Source organism: Cricetulus griseus (genome assembly GCF_003668045.3).
Source record: "Cricetulus griseus strain 17A/GY chromosome 1 unlocalized genomic scaffold, alternate assembly CriGri-PICRH-1.0 chr1_0, whole genome shotgun sequence".
NCBI lineage: Eukaryota > Metazoa > Chordata > Mammalia > Rodentia > Cricetidae > Cricetulus > Cricetulus griseus.
Genome location: NW_023276806.1, coordinates 211682307 through 211707559, shown reverse-complemented (window position 1 = coordinate 211707559; position 25253 = coordinate 211682307).

The window sequence follows — 25253 nt, the reverse complement described above, 5'->3', positions numbered from 1 at the left end:
GACAAAGACTTTAAGCAAGAAGAAAAGCTTATTAAAATTAATTTTTCCCATAGGACATATTCTGGGTCTTCACACACATTACACAAGCAAATGGCTTTTTAAAACTCTTGCTTTTGTCACCTTAATTGTATTACACATCCTGGCAACTTTCACACCCTGCATAATACAGGGGTTCATTAGGAGTCATTGAAAGAAAATATTTTTCTAGGGAGTGCATTAGAGCATTTGCACATAGCTTTACGCCATTTAAAAAAAGAGAGAGAGAGAGATGTCAGTTGTGAGTAACCATGGAGCAAAAATGGGCCGTTTAATGATAATGCAAGACTCTCTCAGTGACAGCAACACAGAAATAAGAATTTGAAGGGACTGGAAACTAAACCATTATTTCCTTACAATGAATATTTAACATTATGTTTTATTTTATTGGTTTTATCTGTTAAGTGATTAGTAAATACTTGTATTTATTTTTAAATATTAAAGACATATGAAAATGAATAATAACATCAAAGGTGAAAATGTAATATTCTTAGTTTATTCTTGTTAAAGGACTTTACACAAATAGCACAGATCTGGACAGAATGGAGAAAGAGTAGAGAAACCTAAGACAAATTTTAAGAAAGTTTATTTTGTGTGTTGTTTAAGGAAGCAAGAAGACAGACTTGTATTTCAGTGTTACCCTTGTATAAGTCAGAAGAAAGCAAATAGCTTATTGTACAGCGACATTAAAAACACAGAATTAGCACCATTAAACCTCTAAGAACAACAATGTAATCATGTACAAATATAAAGAAAAAAATGAAAATCATTCCTTAATTTTTCTCTCTTCAGACTAGCCTATTTTGAAGTAATACATGTAATTAGATCCTATATTTGTCATTGTGATAAGATCACACTCTGAAGATATATATATATATATATATATATATATATATATATATATATATTTCCACACTGAGCAATGTACTGTAAGATCACCAAATGAATCATCTAATCTTGACATATAAAAGTACCAATACTTACTTCTTTTTGTTCCTAAACTATATTTTAATTAGATCAAATGTTCTGAGTGACATAAGGAATAAAAACTTGAGATTTTTCTGACTCATTTAAAAATTGCTCCCAGAATGATTATTCTGTTTTATAAACTTTAAAATAAAAATTTAATGAAGTTTGATGTAGACCAAGTTTCAAAAATAATATCTAAATGGTACTCCTGAGAATGTGAATGAGTGGGTCTCTGAGTTTTGTGCCTGCTTTGGGGGCTTTTTTTTTCCTTCTTTGGGATTGCCTTGTCCAGTCTTCACATGAAGGTTTATGTTTTATCTTATTATACTTTATTTTGTTATATTTGCTTTTTAAGAATCATGTTATTTTATAATGAGACACAAAAAGGGAGTGGTTTCAGAGGGAGGGGCGGTGGAAAGGGACTGGGAGAAGGGGGAACTGTAATCAGGATATATTGTATGAGAAAAGAATCTATTTTCAACAAAAGGGAAAGCATAAAAGAGTGAACAAATATAAAAAGAAGAAAGAAAGAAAGAAAAAAGGAATAAATAAAAACAACTGAAGGAACTCTGCAAGGATTCAAAAATGTGCAGAAATATGGAAGAAAGCATCCAAAAAATCACAAGAAAACCTGAATAGGTACCAGGAGAATGAGAAAGATTTGAGTTAAATAACCCACTACTTTGGATTGTAGAGTGACTTTCAAGGTCAGTGGAAAGTGTAATGTCTGTAAGCAAAAATTCTTGTGTTCCACATCCATAAATGTCAGCAGGATCAGAAGATAGGTACAATTCATATGACACATCACTGGCCAAGTACCAGTGCTCTATTTCTCACAAGTCTCAGCCTTGAAATGATTGTACAAGACAGAGACCCAAGTGCTTTAGGGGTCGTCAATGAGAATGCTCTCCAGGGGGCGTTCCTTTCCTTCCTCTTGAACTCTATAGTCTCTTGAGAGCTGTGATTACGTTCTCGAAATTAAAAGAACTTACTTTTTTTCCAAACAAGCTGTTATCTGTCAGGTTTAAGTTGCAACTTTTAGAAATGAAAACAAAGAAAAACCACATTCCAAGTTTTAAACTGGAAAATGACTCATCATGATCCTGGTAAAAGAGTAAATTTTCTTTCTCAGGATCAACCAGCCAAGTAGTTGACACAGAGCAAATCAAGAAGGCTAAGTTCCCCATTAGCCTGAAAAATATAGAGTATCAAGTATTGAAAATTAAATCAATACCAATTACCTTTTCCGAAACATCTTGAAGTGACATTGTTTATGGTCACTATTCAAAAATATAAGGACTGGATTCAATATTACAAAGGGAAATTGTAAACTTTGTCTTTTTCAGAAGGTGAAAGTGTTTACTTAGCACTGTGGACTTGATTGAGAAATAAGGGGTCTGAACCATAAGCTTAGAGGTTTAGTGATAGACAACAATTAATTATTTAGACTTTTTACTTAACCCCTACTATACTTAATACATCATGTTTACAGAGGTAAAGGTAAAGTGGATATACAGCCTTTCTTTTTATATTAATTAATGATAGAGTTTAAAAACATATCTCAGCAACATCACCCATTTTAGGTACTCCAAATTAGGAAATGTACTACTCATAAAGTCTTAGCAGACTTCTTAACAATATTAGTTTGTTAATTACCTATGACTAATAACAAGGAGTTAAGTTTTATTAGTCCTTTCATATTTCTAGCAAGAGATGTGGATTCTGCAATATGCCACAGTATTAACTGATGTAAAACAGAATATGGATAATAAAATATCAACTGTTTGATTTTCTAGGGTAATAATTCATTTCTTCTTTTTATTGAAAATAGATTTTCTTTCTCATATCATGTATGTTAATTCTGGTTTCCCCTACTCTATTCCACCCAGCTCTTCCCTCCCCCTTTCATCCAGAGCCACTCGCTTCCTGCCCCTCAATAGAAAAACAAACAAGCTTTTAAGGGATAATAATAAAATAAGATAAAACAACAATACAAACAGAAAGAAAAGAGCCTAAGAAAAGGCACACAAGAAATACATACAGACACAGAGACTCACTCATTCACACACTCTGGGTTCCCAGGAAAACACAAAATTGAAACCCAAAATACGTATGCAAAGGAGCTGAGGGTAAGAAAGAGAGAAAAGTATATGTAAATAAAAGAAAAATTTAAAAAATATTTTTAAAAGGCCTAACATGACATTATGAGGCAAGGAATCACCAACGATGCTGTTGAGTTCATTTCCTGTTGGCCGTCTATGACAGTTTATGTAACCTACCCCCGTTGTTTGGCCATTTCATTTAGATGAACTTCATATATGTGTGTGTTTTAGGAAACTTCTATTGTAGAAGGTTTCTATACTACCACTCAAATTTCTCTTGATTTTAGTTGTCTATCCTAGTACTCATTTGTGACCAGAGGATGACAAACAATCATTTAATAATTGTGAGAGGTGTTCCACCATTCCCAACCATTGTATGTGAACTAAATTAACAGAAGAATCTTCAAGTCATCATGCACATTATCAATCTCACTCCTTCCTATTTGAAGAGAAAGATATTAGGGACATATTTTTTATTTCTTTATGAGCTACTAATTATTGCAGTGTTTTTTTTTTGTAGAAAAGTACTTAGATTCATCTAAATATTGCCAAAAATAGTATACAGCACCAGTCCAGCTTCCTTTATTGTAGTCATCATATATAGCCATAGTATAGTTGTCAAAACTAAGAAGTTAGCTTTGATATAATATTCTGACTTGAAGATGTGTGAATTTTCTTATTTTTCCTTATACAGGTGTTTTGTAGAATAATGCACTAGTCATGTATAAAGTAACCTTCAGTTGTGTTGCCTTTCCTCATAATTTGACCAGGTTATAAAATAGAATATTAAAAAATCTACATTTTCTTGGCCTCACAACAGGAGATACATTATTTCTGTTTAAACTCAATTGAATTTTATTTCCATGGACTGTGAGTGTGTGTGTGTGTGTGTGTGTGTGTGTGTGTGTGTGTGTGTGTGTGTGTGTGTGTATGTGTGTGTGTGTGTATGTGTGTTATAGATTAGTGGGTACTCAAACTATAGTGAAATGTTTGCCTTTTCCTTGACTAATGAATTGAAGTCCCATAAGAGGTCACTGATGAGGCCCTAACACTTTTTCGGAATACATATAGATTAATCTGGCCTAAGAAATTCTGAATATTGTTTTTCGGAGCATCAGTGTTATTTTCAACTAAGCTAATTGGAACTTTCTCCTAATCAAAATTGGCATCTTGTTATTTTTACAATCCAAGTAAGAATGAATGGTATCAATAATCACTACATTTTGTCTTCTGTTTATAGGCTCTTCAAATTCAAGGAGCATTCTAAGATAGAATTTGCATCAAGAGAAAGGTAATGATGAAGCAAATGTTTGCTAAGCATAGCCTCATAAGTGGAAAGCAGATAATGTCAAAAGACATATTTATACTGTAAAATATTAGATAAAATATGCTTTAATTTCTGTATTTGTTCCAAAATCATTGTTGGGCTCACCTGACTAAGTTAATGGCTATGCTTTCGACTCAGAGTGCTTGATGGATTCAAATTTTTGTAGCTCTCCTTTAATTATCAAGACACTTTTCTCTTTATTATAAGATTAGGTTGGTTAAATGTACATAAAATCTTAGAAAATAATTGTTGGTTCATGATGAATACTCAGTAAAGTACTATCCCTGTTTTGCAAAGCTGCAAGTCCTTGTCAGTAATTCTTCGTATTATATTCCAGTGTAGACAAAGCACAGGAATATTTCTAGGAGGAGGAGTATAATTTTTTTAAAAAAATACTCTTAGAACTTTTCACAGCCTTGTTAATATTGATTATTCAGAATGTATTATGAAAGATTGTGTAGCTAGAAAAGAGCTGCTTGTGTGACATTTTTAGTGATTTGCTTGGATTTTGCAAGCATAGGAGAAGCCTTGATATATATATATATATATATATATATATATATATATATATATATATATATTGCACTCCCATATAAATCCAGCTTCCCAGTTCCCAACAAGACACAATATCTGCTCCATGGTATAAACACTACTTAAATGCGAGGGTTCTCTGTTTCTCACCTATTTTCTGAGTTATGACCAGAGAAATAAGTAGAAGAATGTTTTTAAAGTCCTTACAAGAATAATGGAAAAGTTTGGAGCTCTTTCAAGGAGGGGAGATGTAGATACTGAATATGTATGTGAGGAGGGTAAAGTGAAGGGATCTGAGAGTGGTATTTAGAATGGGGCTCTTTAAGGAAGAGGAAGGGGGTTAAATAATGTGTGATGGTTTGAAAGAAAATGGCCCTCAAAAGGAGAGGCACTATTAGGAGGTGTGACTTTTTTGAAGTAGGTATGATTTTTTTAGAAGTGTGTCAATGTGGAGGTGAGCATTGGGATCTCATTGATGCTCAAGATACTGCCCAGTGTCTCAAATCATTTTTCTATTGTCTGTGAGTCAAGATGTAAGAATGCTCAGCTCCTTCTCTAGCACATTTGCCTTCATGCTGCCATGCTTCCCAACATGTTGACAACAGAATAAACCCCAGTACTGAAAGCAAGCTACCACAGTTAAACATTTTCCTTTATAACAGTTGCTGTGACTGGGTTACCTCGCGCCGAATGGTTTCTTCTACTTCCATCCTTTTGCTTGCAAATTTCAAGATTCCATTGCCCCCCCCCACCCGAGTAGTACTTCATTGTGTAAATATATCATATTTTCTCAATCCACTCTTCAGTTGAGGGGCATCTAGGTTGTTTCCAATTTCTGGCTATTAAAATAATGCTGCTATGAACATGGTTGAACAGATGTCCTTGTTGCATGAATGTGCTTCTTTTGGGTATATGCCTAAGAGTGGAATTGCTGGATTTTGTGGTAGTCTGATTCCCACTTTCCTGAGGAATCCCCATACAGATTTCCAAAGTTGCTGTACAAGTTGTCACTCACACCAGCAGTGGAGGAGTGTTTCCCTTTCTCTACATCCTGTCCAGCATAAACTGTCATTGGTGTTTTGTTTTGTTTGTTTGTTTGTTTTTTATTTTATCCATTCTGAGTGGTGTAAGATGGTATCTCAGAGTTGTTTTTGTTTGCAGTTCCCTGATGGCTAAGGATTTTGAACATTTTCTCATTTGTCTTTCAGCCATTTTAGATTCCTCTTTTGAGAATTGTCTATTTAGTTCTGTACCCCACTTTTTAATTTGATTATTTGGTGTTTTGGAGACTAGTTTCTTGAGTACTATGTAAATTTTGGAGATCAGCCCTCTGTTGGATGTGGGGTTGGTGAATATTTTTCCAAGCCGTGTGCTGTCATTTTGTCTTGTTGACTGTATCCTTTGCCTTACAGAAGCTTCTCAGTTTCAAGAGGTCCCATTTATTAATTGTTGAACTCAGTGTCTGTGCTACTGGTGTTATGTTCATGAAGTGGTCTCCTGTACCAATTCCTTCAAGGTTATTTCCTACTTTCTCTTCTAATAATTTCAGTTTGGCTGGGTTTATGTTGAGGTCTTTGATCCATTTGGACTTAAGTTTTGTGCATGGCAATAGATATGGACCTATCTGCAGTCTTCTACATGCCAGCATCCAGTTATGCCAGCACCATTTGTTGAACATGCTTTCTTTATTCTATTGTATAGTTTTAGCTTCTTTGTCAAAAATCCGGAGATCATAGGTGTGCAGGTTAATATGAGGGGTTTCAACTCGATTTCATTGGTCTACCTGTCTATTTTTGTGCCAATACCAACCTGTTTTCAGGACTATAGCTCCATAATAGAGCTTGAAGTCAGGGATGGTGATGCCTCTGGAAGATCTGTTATTGTACAGGGTTGTTTTGGCTATCCTAGGTCTTTTGTTTTCCATATAAAGTTGAGAATTGTTTTTTCAAGGTCTGTGAAGAATTGTGCTGGGATTTTGATGGGGATTGCACTGAATCTGTAGATTGCTTTTGGCAAGATTGCCATTTCTACTATGTTGATCCTACCTATCCAAGAACATGGGAGATCCTTCCATTTTCTGGTATGGTCTTTAATTTCTTTCTTTAAAACTTGAAGTTCTTGTCATACAGGTCTTTCACTTTTTTGGTTAGCATTACCCCAAGGTATTTTTATGTTGTTTGTGGCAAGGGTAAAGGGTGATGTATCTCTGATTTCTTTTTCAGCACATTTATCATTTTTTTTGAGTTAATCTTTTATCCTGACACTTTGCTGAAGGTGTTTATCAGCTGTAGGCATCCCTGGTAGATTTTTTTCCATTCACTTGTGTAGACTATCATATGATCTGCAAATAGTGAAAGCTTGCCTTCTTCCTTTCCAATTTTTATCCCCTTGATCTACTTTTGTTGTCTTACTGACCTAGCTAGAACTTCAAGGACGATATTGAAGAGATATGGAGAGAGTGGACAGCCTTGTCTTTTCCCTGATTTTTTTAGGGAAATTATTTGAGAGGAATAGCTTTGAGTTTCTCTCCATTTAGGTTGATGTTGGATGTTGGCTTACTGTATATTGTTTTTGTTATGTTCAGGTATGTTCCTGATATTCCTAATCTATCCAGGACCTTTATCATGAAGGGGTGTTGGATTTTGTCAAAGGCCTTTTCAGCATCTAGTGAGATGTTCATGTGGCTTTTGTTCTTCAGTTGGTTTACATGGTTGATTACAATGATATATTTTCGAATGTTGAACCAACCCTGCATCCTGGGGATAAAGCCTATTTGATCATGCTGGATGATTTTTCTGATATGTTCTTGGATTCTGTTTGCCAGTATCTTATTGAGTATTTTTGCATCTATATTCATGAGGGATATTGGTCTATAGTTCTCTTCCTTAATTGTGTCTTTGTGTGGCTTATGTACCATGGTAATTGTAGCCTCATAAAAAGAGTTTGGCAATGAACCCACTGAATCCTTGAAGAGTATTGAATCCTGAACGCTTGAAGAGTATGGGTATTAACTCTTCTTTGAATTTATGGTAGAATTCTGCACTGAAGCCATCTAGCCCTGGGCCTTTTTTGGTTAGGAGACTTTATTATTATTATTATTATTATTATTATTATTATTATTATTATTATTAATTCAAGTTAGGGAACAGGCTTGTTTTACATGTATTTCCCCTCTCCCTCTCCCTCTCCCTCCCCTCACCCCCATTCCTTCTCCCCCACCTCCAACCTACCCCCCACCCCATCCACCCGCCAATCCCCAGGCAGGGTAGGGCCCCCAATCGGGCTCCACCAAGTCCACCAAATCTTCCTGTGCTGGGCCTAGGCCCCTCCCCATGTGTTCAGAGACAGAGTGAATCCCTTCAAGTGGGATGGGCTCTCGAAGTCCCCCCCACCCAGCAGGGCAAAATGCCAGTCCACCTCCAGAGGCTCCCAGCAGTGCAGGGGCCTCCCCATTGGCATCCATGATCAGGGGGCTGGATTAGTCCTGTACTGGCCTCCCAAAGAGCATCTGGGGTCGATCTGCTTTCCCTTTTTCAGGCCAACTGTTTCTGTGGGTTTCTCCAACCAGGTACAGACCCCTTCGTTCTTCATTCCTCCCTCTCTTCAACTAAGTTCCAGATTTCAGCTCAGTGTATTTCTGTGGATGTCTGTCTCTGCTTCCATCAGCCACTGGATGAAGACTCTAGGATAGCATAGAGAGTAGTCATCAATCTCATTCTAGAGGAAGGGTTTCTAGGCCATCCTCTCGGTTAGGAGACTTTTGATGACTGCTTCTATTTCCTTAATGTGCCTTAGTGTTTATAGGTCTGTTTGAGTAGCTTATCTGTTCTTGATTCAATTTTGGTAAGTGATATCTGTCCAGAAAATTGTCCATTTACTTTCTGACAGGAGTAAGACAGTATCTCAGGTTTTTCTTTGATTTGCATTTTCTTGATGGCTAAGGATGTTGAGCACTTTCTTATGTGTCTTTCAGCCATTTTAGATTCTTCTAGTGATAATTCTCTATTTGGTTCTGTACCCCAGTTTTTAATTGGATTATTTGATGTTTTGGAGACTAGCTTCTTGAATTCTTTGTATATTTGGAAATCAGCCCTCTTTCAGATGTGGATACATTTATACAATGGAGTACTACTCAGCAAAAAACAAAAAAAACAATGGAATGTTGAAATTCACAGGCAAATGGATGGAACTAAAAGAAAACATCCTGAGTGAGGTAACTCAGTCACAAAAAGAAAAACATGGTATATACTCACTCATCTATAGATTTTAGCCATAGAATAAAGGATTATCAGCCTACAATCCACACTGGCAGAGAAGCTCGAAAACAAGGAGTACCCTAAGAGAGAGGGAGATATGGTTCCTCTGAGAAGGGGAAAGAGGTAAGATCTCCTGAGCTAATTGGGAGCATGAGGGGAGGGGAGAGGTAGTTAGGAGAAAGAGAAGGGGAGAAGAGGAGGGGAGAGAAGAACATGAGTGATCAGGAAGATGGAGTCATGGGAAGTATTGAGGAGAACAAGAAAAGAGCCATTATAGGTTTACAGAGAATTCTGGCACTAGGGAAATGTCCAGAGATCTACAAGGTTGAACCCAACTAATAATCAAAGGAATAGTGGAGAGGCTACCTTAAATGCCCTACTCCAATAATGAGATTGATGACTACATTATATACCATCCTAGAGCCTTCATCCAGTAGCTGATGAAAGCAGAAGTATATACCCACAGCTAAACACTGGATGAACTCTGAAAGCCAGTGCAGAAAGGGAGGAGTGATGAGCAAAGGGGTCAAGACCAGGCTGAAGAAATCCACAGAACCAGCTTACCTGAACAAGGGGGAGCCCATGGACCACAGACTGATAGCTGGAAAAAGACCATAGTACTGTCCTAGATCCCCTGAACATGGATGTCAGTTTAGAGATCTGGTTAATCTATGGGGCCTTTAGTAGTGGATCACTATTTATCCCTAGTACAGGAATGGACTTTGGGAGCCAACTCCACATACAGTGATACTCTCTTCAGCCTAGACACATGGAGAGGGTCTAGACCCTTATCCAAATGATAGGACAGACTTTCAAGATGCCCCATGGAAGGCCTTAACCTCCCTGGGGAGCAGAAATGGGATACAATAGTGAGTCGTGGGTGGCAGGAGAGGAGGAGAGGGAGAGGGAAGTGGGATTGACATGTAAAATAAGCTTGTTCCTAATTTAAATTTTAAAAAAGAAAAAAATCCTATCTAAGATATTGATGATACCTGAAAAAATCCACTAACAATCATAGTATTCACTATTTGCCAACAAAACAAGCAAGAAACTTTAATACACACACACACACACACACACACACACACACACACACACACACACACAGTTTTAATAAACTTTTCTCATCTGGCCTTATGTTGCTTCTTCCAAGAACTTTAGCCCACATAACAAAATCCCCAATAACAGACATGAGAAGCACTCTTTTGAGTTGTTGGCCTGAGTTTTCTACCATGGTTTTCAGAGAGACTCCCAAAACATACAGCCTGTCGCTGTTTTCCTTGGTTACCTCCCAGAGGTAGAAGATAAGCCCCCTTGGCTGAAAACACTATGCACTTCATCAACAGTTCCCAGAGACCCCTGAGTTGTAACTGAACTGAATGTCCCCTCCCTGGATAGTAGAGTTTTTGTACCAGAATTTATTATTCAAGCTTCCAAAGGAAGGAGGCAGCAAAGAGCCCTAACCAGATATGATAACTTTAATCCAAATCAACTACTAGCATGCCACTATAACCCTCAGGATGCAGATGTGGCATGTGTTGCTTGGCTATAACCAACAGCTTTCTAACTGGATTCAAGATCCACTGAATAAGAGGAAAACTATACCTGGCACTAGGAACCTACCTAACCACTCAGTACTAGTGAAATAGTGATTATTGGAAGAGAATCTACAACTTCTAATTTCCTAAACCAGAATAATCCCCAACAACATTCTACAAACATTTGTCCCTATATTCATAGGTATCTGTCATCTGTGCCTCTCATCAAACCAACTTCTCCTTGCAAAAGACAGAGACTAAAACAGAAAATCACAACCAATCAAAATGCAGAGTTTTGGAGCCCAAACTTTAAGGACACCTCTACAAAACCATCCAACATCTAGGTTCAGGGAACATTGCAGAAAGCAGGTAGGAAGACTGTAATAGCCCATGGATCAGGGGGGTTGCTATGAGATTTTGTCTACTACTAATATTAGAAGAAACACCCATAAAGTCTCACTAACATGACTGCCGAAGTGTGAGTTCAACAAGTATAACAATAATGCACATGCCAAACCGGATGTGGGAAAGCCCATCATGTCTCAACCCTTCATTAAGAGTTACAGGAGACTGGAGAAACTGGGAGCAATAAAGATGGTCTTCCTTGTTGCCAAATAGTCAGTTCTGGAAACATACCTACAGGTAGCCTTAAACATACTGAACAGGTTATATTCATAAACATTTATTTATATACCTATAAATCTGTATATACAAACGGGTCCATGAACTTGAAGAAGAGTGAGGAATAGTATATGGAAGAGTTTGGAGGAAGCAAATGGAGAAGAAAAGTATATAGATTAAATTATAATCTCAAAAAAGAATTAAAAACAAAGAAAAATGAGAAGTGTTCTCAGAAATGTTTACAAAATTCCATATAAAATCATATGGTCTCCAGTTGGATGTATGCCCCTTCTTGGCTCATTGACCAATTGACCAATTGACCTCATTGGCCTCTTGAAGCATTGTCCAAGTGTATACAGCAAAATTATCCCAAGGCAAATTCTCAAAGGAAAGAAGCATCTGCTGATAAAAAGAATGAGGATTAGTGTTAGACATTTAAAAACTATATTTTATGATGATGAATTAGGTATAAACTAACAAAACATTCATAAGCACTACAATAGTGACTTACACAAAATAAACTATCTAGGGTTATAGTGATGTGAATAACAGATTTTGAAATTATAGACAATAGTTTTAGTATCCAAATGATTTAAATTATGCCTACCTCAGTATATTTGCACCTTGAATGTAATGTCAAGTCCCAAGTGGGAAGAGTTTGATCCCTGGGATGCTGCTGTTTGAAGGTGTGAAACCTTTGACAGATTGGACCTACTGGGGGATCTTCAGGTCATTTAGTGTTCGACCATAAATAACATACGACACCAAGATAACCCAGTATTTTCTTCATTCTCTATTTTGCTTCTTAGCCACAGGACTATTGTTTTGATATAGCATATTCTGCCATCATGCTCAATGCAACACTATCAACATACCATATAACAAACTGAAACAAAATCAACTTCCTCCCCTTCAATGTAGACTATCTTGGATATTTATTATAATAATTTAAAGCTGATAAAAACAATTTTCCTGTCATGAATTATGGGTCCATTTTCGCATGCATTTAAATCTGTTTTATAATGCATCATTTACTAATTTTAGAGAACCACACCTTTAGATTATAAACAACATTTTACAATGGCACAGTAAGGAAGATAGAAATTACTGCCAGGGTTCTGAGGTATTCAAAACATCTAGATTGGCTAGGAAGCACTCTAAACGAAAAACTTTTTCATGGCCTATACCACAAGTCAGAGGTAACTGGATTCATTCCACAGTCACAGCTGTCAGCTTCATCCTCCTCCTGCATAAAAATAAACACTTTCCCACAATAAAGACCTTTATGAAAGCAATGTAACAACTCAAGGAAGCATTGTTATCATGAGCTAATCATACCCTTGGGGAATTAGAGACACTTAGCTGCACCCAGTGTCTCCCAGCACCTGAGGGCTATGATTATTTCCTGGTAATCTCCCAGGCTGTCAGGCCTTGAAGGTTAATTAGATAATATTCCATTTGGTAATTCTGTGTTTTGAGATTTTTTGGAAGTTGTAACAGCAAGCATGGTTTATGAAACATACATAAACACAAGCACATATATACTACCAACACACATTTAATGATGACCATTTTCTCCAAATGAACTTGGGTTTTAATAACCAAAAAAAAAAAAAAAAAAGAGTCCAAGAATTAAAGCCTGAGGCACTACTTTAACAATGAGAAATTCTGATGAATTTGACCCTGGAAAACTTTATGAAAAAGTAGCAAAAATTACATAATGTTCTTTATTTTCACCCAGTAACTAATTGCAACATGTCAATCTTTCTTACAACATTTCTGTTGTTTAAAAAAGAAAGACATAATTATAAAGCACATAGATTAATAAATAAGGCCAGAATAAAATACACTTTAGTTTGGAAATTTCTATCATAATAAAAGTTATAACAAGATAAAACAGAAAATCTTAGAAACACACTTGAAAACTGAGCTTTACTTGGCAGTTCAACATTTTGAATTATTTTAAATATTTAAATCAATAAAATATTTTCTTCTTATTTATATTCCATATTCCAAACACAATTTATTGTAACGGGCAAATTTATCTACCAATAGATTGAATGTAATGTCTAGAATCTCATGAATAAGAATTATAATAATACCAGAATGAATGTTTTATAAAAAAAATTCTAGAAATCTAAAAATATTCATAACCACCATTTATGCGGGTACTAGAAAATTAAAAGATTATTTGAATGGATTCTTAGCTTTCTTATGGCAATAAATTAGATGCACCTGATTGATAATTAATTCTAGTAGATTTTAAAGTTTGAATTTTTAGTTTATAATGTAATATGTTCAGCAAATTCCTAATAAGGGGCTGGGATTATAAAAAAAAAGGATTCAGAATTTACATCAATAAACAAATTGTGAGTAAAAGGAATAAGAATTTGAATTATTCTGAGAGAAAGTATACAGACTTTTATTCTTGTTAGCGTTGTTGCCAACAAACAAAGCAGGATTTATGGAGAAACCATTATAAGCACAGATAGGAACAGACAAAGTCTCGGATCCCCAGAGAGTCTACTGCAGCACATCTGAAGAGGGCATGGTTTTAAAGTCACATTTTTGCCACATATTAAAAAGTAGGGAAATGTGTGATTGTTTGAGAACTAGAATCAAAAATAAAATCTTCTGAGCCTAGAAATCTCCACAAAGGTACGAAAGAAAGAAATCAAGTTTCTTATTTAATTAGCACCAACTCTGAATAGGATGCCCCTTAGGACACCCCTTAGAACATGAGAAAGACGAAAAGAAATCTCTCTGCTTCCACAGCCAAGGAAACATACCCCATTCTATTTACATATTCAAGGTAAACAATGGTACTTAAGAAAACTTGACAGTACCATTTATCACATGAAGTTTACTATAAGTTTGCCTAGTAAATGGTGTCATAAAAGTTAAAGCAAAGCTATCTTTATGACAGGAGGGAGTGTTAAGTTGGAGTGGTACACCCTCTGAGTAGATTCCCACTCTTCTATATACCTGGGAAGGAGGTTCACTATCTCCCTTGATGTTTACATGCAGAACATGCTTCCTAAGTCTCGAAGAAAGACATTTCTGGATTGTAAAACTAGCAAGATGCTTTAAAATTATTTGAACAGATCTCAAGGGGGCAGAGAATAAATAACAAATCAAGCTTGCAAGAGAAAATTTTCTAAGAAGTGACAGGGAAATGTCTGCCCTAATTTTTTTTCCGGGATAAATATTCTTAGTTTAAAAATGTTTATCCTTGAAATAACATACTGTAAACTCATAATACTGTTTGAAAAGAGCATAATCGGTTAAGTCTCTGCAATGTTTAAATCCTCTTGTAAATATATACTGTAAAATGTAAAGGGAAGAAAAGAAGGGAGAGAGAAAGAAAGCGATGGATGGAGAAAGGAGAAAGGGGGAAGAGAGGAATGAGTGATTGAATGTATCTTTCAATGGGCAGTATGAAAGATGCACTCTCCACTTTCCTTCTATAAACTTTTAAGGTAAAGATGTGCATATGCCCCTTCCAGCAATGAGATTCTTGCAGCCACAGTGAACTCTCTTCCAGTATGTAATGCTAGTTGCCAGATAAAAACTATTTCAGTGTTTAAGACAGTATACTACTGTATCAAAGTCATCATGCTGTTATCATGTAATAAACCAGCTTTCAAAATATGGGCAACTACATCTGGACACCCTCACTACAGCCAAGTAAGCCACACTTCACACCCCTTCTGACTTCAGGCCTTCCTCGTGGCTAGCAGCTCAGTGGGCTGCTTGGTATGCCACTAAAGAAATGATGGTTTGGGGGATTGGGGTCAGGTACCAATCAAGAATCACAAATTTTCTTTATCTTGCTCTCTGTGAAATATTGTTTCTCCCTCTGTAATTACTTCATACTTGTTGAGAAATTGATCCTTTTGTCATGTGTCCTCCTTTTAACAAATCTTAATCTGGAAATAAGAGAGATGACCCCTGTCTAGCATAAGCGTATCTTCCTACACAACAGGGCCTTCTGCTTTTGGTCTGGTCCTCCCCTGGGGGCTTGCCTTTGACCAACCATTTAAAAAAGAATCTGAACTGGGTCTCAGAGATGTTCAGCCAGTCATCTCCTTTGTAAAGAAATCAAAGACCTGCTTCCCTCTCGGAGAAAGCCTGTCTCCAAACAAAGGCTCCTCTATATCAGTTGCACTGAAACAGGCGGGCAACTGCTTCAGCGTTTCCTCTCACTCAAACTCCACCTAATAAAGTTTTGGAGAGAGAAAAATAAAAGAGCAACTAGATCACAGTCATTCAGTTCTCTCTTAATTAACAGAAATGCAAAGTAGCCATAAATATGAAGGGGAAATAAATGTGAGATTGTTTTAAAATCCAATCATACAACCTGGGAAATTATTAAATAATGTAGCACTCCAAGAAACAAAATCCACATTTGTTCTCTCTGGATTCCAAGAGATAACATTAAGCTCTGAATTAAACATTTTTATATACTTCAGAGAAGTTCATAAATATCCTGTTAAAACATAATGAGTGTTCTGAGCCTATTTTCAAGATTAGAAAATTTTTAATCCCAGTCTTTTGGGACATAGCAACCTCAATCCAACATATATGTAATTCAACAAATAATATGCAAGTTATTTGCAAATGATATTTTTTAAAAATATATTTATTGCAATATATTAACTTTACTAAACAAAGTGATTCATATGACACTTTTATAGATGTACATACAGTAATTAGACCATATTCCCCTTCCACTATCCACACTTACTGTCTCTTCCTCCAAGTGACAGGAATATTTCTTAGTCCTGCTAAGTAGACCTGTGCCTTATTTTTTCCTCTCACAAAATTGTAGAATCTTTTTAATGACTTGGCTCCTTCTTATCTGCATAAGAGCACGTTTTATGAATGAGAAATACAATAAACACTTCTGTATAGCACAGATTTATTCCTGTAATAATGATACAAAATACAGTTAAAAACTTTCTTCTCGTTAGCACCATGACTTAGTAATGTTAGCTATCCCTAGTAACCTTATGTGTGTGGTGAATATAAGCATGTGTATGTGGCCATTTGTGCTCAGGATTAACACAGAGCCATGTTCTGTGTTAATTCATTTCTCTATGAATCGTCACATTATTTTTATGTGTCTTTTAGTGTTTCAATAGCATATATTAATTATCCATAATAGTTGTCTCATTATGATATTTTCATACATGGAACATAATTAACTTTAATTGCATGCATTCTCTGTTATGCTCCCATGTCCCCCTTCCATTCCTGTCAATTCTTTGCTTATTCTCTACTAGACCCATGCACTTTCTTGTGTGTGTGTGTGTGTGTGTGTGTGTGTGTGTGTGTGTGTGTGTGTGTGTGTGTTGTGAGTTTCTTTAGGGTCATTTACATGAGCTTGAGTGAGAGTTTATTAACTGGAACATGCATACCTTACAAGTGACTATACCACTAAAGAAGATGTCATTCAACCCATCAACCATTCACTGCTTTTATATATCTTCAGGGAGAGTGGCAATAACACAAGCTGCTGCTCTATGTCAGAGCATTAATGGGCTCACTCTTGTGCAGATGTTGTGAAATAATCACAGCCTCCGTGGGTTCCATTGTGGGTTCCACCACAACTACATGCTAAGATGTGATGTTGAAGAACCCACAAACCTTGGATGCCAAACATATAGAAATTAATGTAGAACAGGATGACAACTTCCTCTCTGTGACTGGCCTTGGGTACCAGAAAGTGCTGGGAGAAACTGATGAAATGGAATTGTCTTTCACTATGCAACTGGCCTTTGGGACCAGAAAGTGCTGGGAGAAACTGATGAAATGGAATTGGCTTTCACTATCTTACTCAGCTGTGGTTCCACTACATGACAGGATAGAGCCTCCTAGTAGGATGAGCACACTGAAACAACAGTGGTAATTTTGTCATGGAGGTAACCAGATGATTTTGGCTTAGATTTGAGACTTGTTCAACAGGAGATAGTTCTCAGATGGCACAATATACCCCATCAAAAGTGCCTGGATAGGGCCCCCAACCTGCCTGGGGAGTGGCGGGTGGATGGGGTGGGGGGTAGGTTGGAGGTGGGGGAGAAGGAATGGGGGTGGGGGGAGGGAGAGGGAGAGGGAAAGTATATGTGAAAATATTAACAATTTAATAAAATTAAAATTAAGAAAAAAAAAAAGTGCCTGGATAAGGAAAGGATAAGCTCTAGAGGGGAAGCCAATAATTTTTGTTTTTCCAAATGGACATGATGTCCCCATCAAATTGCCTTCAAATAAATATATTTAAACTAATAGTATAGTACTGATGTCAGCTTTGACCAGAGACATTTCTTTTTTCAGTGGTCAGCAATGATTGAAAAGACTCATAGCTAGTAATAGTACTGAGAATAAGTGACAGTTGAGTATCCAGATATAGATGGAATATTTTATCAAGGGGAGACCTAAGCAGAAAGATCATGATTTCAAGGCAAGCATCGGTTACATAGCCCAATTCTGTCTCAAAAACAAAATAAAACAAAAGTTACAGTGCCTTAATAGTCTTTTGTTTTCATAAGAAGATTTCTTTTGGATGTCATATCTAGAATATATTATTTTTACTGTATACAAAGTTACTCATGTATCATAAAAGGTCATTTCCAGGGACTGCTAGAAATTTCTGATGGATTGCTGAAACTGTAGGAATTAACAAGCCTGATTATAAACACTATGATATTGTAACAATTATTAATCTACCTGGCTCTTGAGTGACATTTTAACACTTGGTTCTCATTTGTTGTTTCTATTTAGGGAAGTTTAAGAATTGTGGCCTTGCTCTAGGCAGATTTTGAGAAATTAAAGCCTCATATCACATCTAGTTCACCATCTCTGCTTTGTGAGTGCATTGAAGATATGAAGTTTCAGCTTCCTGCTTCAACCTCCATTCCTGCTGCTTGCTGCTCTGCTTCTTATTCCTTCTCTAAGTTGCTATGCTCACTGTTGTTGGTTTATGGCAACAACAGATAAGTAAGTAAATGGAGTTGGTAACAGAAAGCAAGCTATAGGTAGGAAGAATGTGGCCATGATTTTAAAGACTGTGAAAGTCCTTGGAACTTTGGGCAAGAAAGAGAGTTTAATGGTGTAAGCAGAACTTAAAAGGCTATTATAGTGGGAGCCTGGAAGAAAGTAGTACTGAGAGCAATGTTGACTACAGAGGTCCAGCTCAAGGGGATGCTGAGGGCTACAGTATTAGCAACTAGGTTAGACACCATTCCTGCGATATTTTAGCAAAGAATCAGGCTTCTTTCTGCACAAGCCCTGAGAAATTACCTGATACTGTATTTAAAAGTAATGTATTAATTTCCTCAGCAGAGAAAATTTCAAGATTGCATAATTGTTATTATTGAAAATGTTTATGCAGGTCTACAATGAAAAAGAGCAAGTGAGGCAGAAAAATATAAAATGTACAATTTGGAGAGAAAAGGAACACTAAGAAGTTTACTATTACAGCCAAGGTATGTACTTAAAAAAAAAAAAAAACAGGCTAGAATTGTTAAAGAGCAGATTTCCACCATTACAAAGAGGACTGCTCTGCAATGGAACAAAGAGAAGCGGGCCCTCTGGGAACAAACTCAGTCAGTAAGGCTTGCAACTTATAAAAGAGAGCCTAAGACCTTTTCTGCTCCTAGAAAGCAACTTTAAATAAACAAAAGCTTCTGTTAATGTGGTGGTTTCTAGGAGGCCATGGTCCAATTCAAGTTGGCAGTGTAACCTCAGTCAGTGTTGTTCATATGGCACTGGCTTTGGAGGAATGAAGGATGCAAGGGACTGAGCTTCATGGATTCTCACTCTACTGAGGCCACATGTGGCATGAGAGTCCCTGTGGGAAAGCCCTGAGATTGCAAGAGCTTAGAGAGGAAAATTCATAAAGAAGGGAAATAAAACCTGAGTTACACTAGAGGCCCCAAGATGTTGGAGATGTCACAATCAAGAGACATCAGAAAGGAAAAATCACATACAAGGAGTAGAACCAGCCCAATAGAGAGGTGTGTGTTATAGGCAACAATCCTAGAGTAACAAAACCTTTCTGAAAATAAAATCCCAGACACTAAATAACGTGTTACAGGATTCTGTGTTTGCCCTGCTGGGTTTGGGTCTTGCTTTGGTCCAGTATTTCCTCACTAGGGTTCTAGTTCACCTTGTGGACACATAATTTGCATCATTATATTTTGGAAGTGTGTAAATTGCTTTTGGATTCTCAAGGGATTTACATTATTATCTTGGGTCTCATGAGAGACTTTGGATGTTTAGACAGTATGAGGACTGTGAAGGACTGTAGAGACATTGTGAGTTGGATAAAACACACTTTACATCATCAGTCCTCGAGGCTATGGGAGCTAGGGAGTGAAATTCGATAATTTGAATGGAAAATGTCCCCCACACACAAAGCCTCTGGTATCTGAACATTTGGTCTCTAACTGGTAGAATTGCTTGTGGAAGCACGAGAGATGCATCCTTGTTAAAGGGAGGCAGACATTGGGATTTTAAGAGCAGCAACACCTACAATTCACTCTTCCTGCTTCCTGCTTGGTTTGGAGATGTGAGCTCTCAATTGCCTGCTCCCGCCTCCATTCCTATTGCTTGCAGCCATGCTTCATGCCATAATGAAGCAACTCTCTTATTCTTCTGGGACTATAAACCCAAAGAAACCTTTTTCTGCTATAAGTTGTGTTGGTCATGATAGTTTATCACAACACAGAAAAGAAACTAATGCCCTCACTTTCAGTTAAGTATCATATAGAGTGTACATATGTTAGCATAAGGAAAGAATCGTTGGGACAAGGTGGAATGAGTTCACAAGAGTTTCTTGGGTACTCAGAATAGTTAGCATGCAATTGGGATCATGAACTATTGTGTTTCTGAAATTTTCTATCTAATGTCACATAAACAAAGTTGACCATGGATAATGGAAAGTATAGAAAACAAAACTGCACATAAGGGTGATATTGCATGTTTAATGTCTTTTGAAATATATGCAAGGCAAATGTTTATTATAGTCAAACAAATTAATATTTCATGTCAAGTAGGTGCCTTTGTGGTAAAAGTTACTAAATTCTACTTTTAATCTCATCTGAGGAATACATATAATTCTTATTGAGTATAGCCACATGCTGTGTCTTATGTCTTTAGATTTATCATGCAAAACTGCAATATTGTACTCCTTTATCTTTATCTCTCCAATTTCCACCCAACTGCGTCATAATAAATTTGTTTCTATGCATTTGAGTTTCATCAACCTCTGAAAATGTTGCAGAATTCCTTTCTCTGACTTCTTTTCCATAGTACCATAGTACCATAGTACAAAGATTCATCTATGTTGTTAAGGTGTGAGGATCTCACTTTTGCAAGCTATGTTATATTTGATTTTACACATAAACATATTTAATCAGTCAGTCATTCATCCATTCATTTTAGAGACAATATCTCTCTATGTAAACTAGGTTGGCCTAAAACTTACAGAGATCAACAGGTCTCTGCCTCCCAACTGCTAGGATTAAAGGTGTGTGTTACCAGGCCTTGCTAAATTCATTGTTTTAAAATTTGATTTGCTTTATGCATTCATCCATCGACAAACACTTGGGTTGATTCTCAGTACTGCTATGTATAGTACTGCAATGAGTATGGGAAGGGAGATTTTCTACAAAATATTTATTTCTTTTCACTGTGTACCAGGAAGAGATGTATCTCATGAAATCACTTTTTTCACATTTTGAGCAAATTACATATTTCAATATAATTCCTTTTGACTTGGGTACCAAGTCTTCCTAGCATCATTTAACAAAGATATTATCTTTTTCTTTTGTGTCTTCTTGATGCCCTTGTGGAAAATAACTTGATTATGTATGCCTGAGTTTACTTCTGGAATCCTTGATCAGTTTCACTAGTCTTTCTGTACATTTTTTTAATGTTAGCAGTAGAGTTTTTTAATTATAATAACTTTCTAATGTAGTTTGGAGCATAAATTTGATGCCTTTAACTTGCCCTTTCTCAAGATGCTTTAGCAACTCAGTTTCTTTTATAATCCCATGTGAATTTTAAATTTTCTTCTCTTAAAACAAACAAAAAACATAAAAACAAACTCTCTGGGACATAAAACAAAAGAAAAATATGAACATGGGAAAGAGATTTGTGAAAAAGATGAAGTGTGATCCATGTATGAGGGAAATAAGAGATGGAGGAGGAAAGCCTGACTAGAGTGTATTATATTCATGTTTAAGTATGCAATGAACATAATTTATCAAAACAAAACAAAACAAAACAAAAGATGCACTGGAATTCTGACAGGTATTTTAATGAATTAGAGCATCACTTTGGGTTAATGTGGGTGTTTAAACAATACTGATTTTTCCAATCCATTTGCACCAGATATGTCATTAATTTTTGTCTTTTTCCACTGTTTCTATCAGTCTCTTAAGTCTCTGAGCTCAGAACCTCCACATTTTTGGTTAAATGCATGCCAAGAAATTTATTGGTTTTATGTTATGGTAAATAAGATGCTTTTTAATTTCTTGTCCATTAACTCTTTATTAAAATTAAAGTAATGTTGCCCAGTTTAAAGTATGGATTTTGAGTCCTCTGAATTTATTGAATGCACCCATCAGTTCTTATTCGTGTGTGTGTGTGTGTGTGTGTGTGTGTGTGTGTGTGTGAGAGAGAGAGAGAGAGAGAGAGAGAGAGAGAGACAGAGACAGAGAGACAGAGAGAGAGAGATTTCACAAGGATGACCCCAACTAAGAATCTAAGCAATAGTAGAGTGGCTATCTTAAATGTCCTTCCCCTATAATGAGATCAATGACTACCTTATAAGTTATCCTAGAGCCTTCATCCAGTAGCTAATGAAAGCAGAAGCAGACACCCACAGCTAAACACTGAGCCTATCTCCTGTAATCCAGTAGTAGTGAGGGAAGAGTGATGAGCAAAGGGGTCAAGACAATGCTGGGGAAACCCACAGAAACAGCTGACCTGAGCAAGTTGGAGCTCATAGACCCCAGTCTGACAGCTGAGGAACCAGCCTACGAACAAACCAGGCCCCCTGAATGTGGGTGTCAGTTAGGGGGGCTAGGTAGTCTATGGGGCCTTTGGCCATGGAACCAGTGTTTTTCCCAAGTGCATGTATGGACTCTAGGAGCCCATTCCCTATGGAGGGATCCTCTCTCAGCCCAGATACAAAAGGGGGATAGGGCTAGGTCCTGCCCCAAATGATGTGATAGACTTTGATGATCCTCCATGGGAGGTCTCACCCTGCCTGAGGAGTGGATGGGGTGTGGGGTGAAGGGTTGGTGGGGGGAAATGGGAGGATGGGAGGGAGAGGGAACTGGGATATTGCTTTTAATTCAAATAAAAATGAAAACACAAAGATTTCAATTAGCTTCTTTGTTAAGGGTAGGACATTTTGTCCACTTCCCCTTCCCAGTGCTAAGATTTTGTCTGGTTTGAGTCTGTGCAGGTCTTGCATATGTTGTCTTATTCTTAGTCTCTGTGAGTTCATATATGCGTCTCAAATGAATAAGATGAGAAATGCAAGTCGACACAACAAATTCTCAAGAAACTAAAAAACAAATAACAAGAACCTATTGTTAGTAATTATATAGCAACATGAATTATGTACAGGAAGCCAAATTTATTTATTGACTATAAACTACCTGGAGTACACTTGATAGTGAGTAATGAAGCACTAAATCTTAGGGATGAATACCAGTGAAGGACTTCTTCCACATTTGCTGAATAAACACTTAATGAGATCAAGGGTATATAAGATCTTCCAAGAAGAATTCTTGGGAGTCTGGGGAGGAAGTTAGTGTCAAACACTACTTTCTGTTCACACCAGCTTCTTTGTATTCCTCCTGTAATCATAGGTACAGATAAAAACCTCAGAAGTTCATTGATAAGACTTGTGATAAAGTTCCCATTTCCCTGTGAAGTTAAATGTAAAGATAGTTCCCTTTTAATTTGCAGAACCTTCTCAGACCAAAAAAAAAAAAAAAAAAAAAAGAGCCCTAGCAACAGGAATCTACTGAACTTACGACCTCAGCAGTGGCCATACAAGGGGTTCCTCTGCTTCCTATATATGTGTATGGTTCTTATGCTGGAAAGTGTCAGCATAAATAATTGATTTAATTTTGTGATTGAGGAAATTCAAAATGGAAACATTTAAATCAGTCGTTACAATTTTAAAATATAGTTTCATAAGTTTTATTTTGAAAAGGATACAGAGTAAAACAATGTATCTATAAAACTAAAAATTTTGTTTCATCACTACCTTTGCTTCAAAGACAGAACTTTACAGAATTAGTACTTATTTATTTACTTATTTATTTTTGGCCTTTTTAAGATAGGTTTGTTGTTTAGCTCTGGTGGTCTTGAAACTTGCTCTGTAGACAGGCTGGCCTCAGATCTGCCTGTGTCTGACTCGAGAGTCCAGGGATTAAAGGCATAGGCCTCTACCGCCAGACAGAACTTTACAAATTTCTTAACTATTTCTTCTGAAATGAAGTTGAGTATTCGTAAGTAAGTATTTGTACTTAAATTGTGTGTACCTAGATTTGACATAAGGCGTTTGCTATGGTTTGGACATGGTTCATCCTCTGCCTTCCTGACCAGCCAGGTTTATTCTTCAATGTGTTCATATGAGAGTCTGCAAAGCCTTTAGCACTTTGGGATGCAGTGATTTGTCCAGAGGCCAGGAGAGCATTCATAAACCCACTAGAAAGTACTGAGGTGATTCTAAAGAGAACTTGACTTAATTCTCCTATTGGAAAATTGTATAAAAGTTTACATTGGACCCCTCTATCATTCCTTGGTGACCTGTCTGCCAATGGTATGTTCCTCTCAGATATGTTTAGTCCAACTTGATCCCTACAGCAGAGGAGAACTTGTACTATACTATGCTCTGGAATTTGGACAATGGTGGAACAAGAATACCTATTTGCTTCAGTAACCAAGCTTAGGCTATTTTGTTGTAGTAATAAAATGGGCTAATTCACAATTATACCCAAAATTTATATGGAGTTGGCTAATCAGCTGTCTTAGACCATTATATACACCACTTTTCATTCATTTCCCCCCATTGTTTTCTGTGTGTTTGATTAAATACTTGTGTTCAAATAAGTCTGTGCATTTTTGTTTGTTTGTTGAGACAAGGTTCTCTTTGAAACAGCCCTGGTTGTACTGGAACTCACTTTATAGACCAGGGTAGCCTCAAACTCACAATGGTTCCCCTGTCTCTGCCTCCTCAGTGATGGACTTAAAGGTGAGCATCAACATGCCTAGCTTGGTCTGTCTTTTAAAGGTTGAACTGAGCTTAGGAATGGAATACAGTTTCTTAGTTACAAATAATGATTATTTATTTTAAGTATCTAGAGAAATTTTCATTAACTTTGGTAAGCATTGACATATAAACATTAGAAAGTTTGCATGTTTTTTCATAAGTCTAAAAATAAAACTTTAATCTTAGAGTTTTCCTTCACCAACTTCTTGTATTGGATCAGTCATTCTTACATCCCAGGTTTTCTCTTTTCTTACTGAACCATTTTTTAGATTTTTAAAAATTATGTATATGTGTTTGTCCCCAAATATATGCACCACTGTGTGCTGGTGAACATGCGGGCCAGAAAATGACATAAGAGACCCTGAAACTGGACATATAGGCACTTTTGAGATGTCTGATATGACCTGATCCTAAGTCCTCTCTGCAAGAACTGTATTGCTCTTAACCAGGGAGCCACTTCTCAAAACCTCTGCTCTCAATTTTGAAAGTATTTATATGTTTTTTTCTTATAAAAAGAAACTACCTTTGCAAATGTATAATTTTGATCCTGAACATGCTTGACTGACATTTTGACTA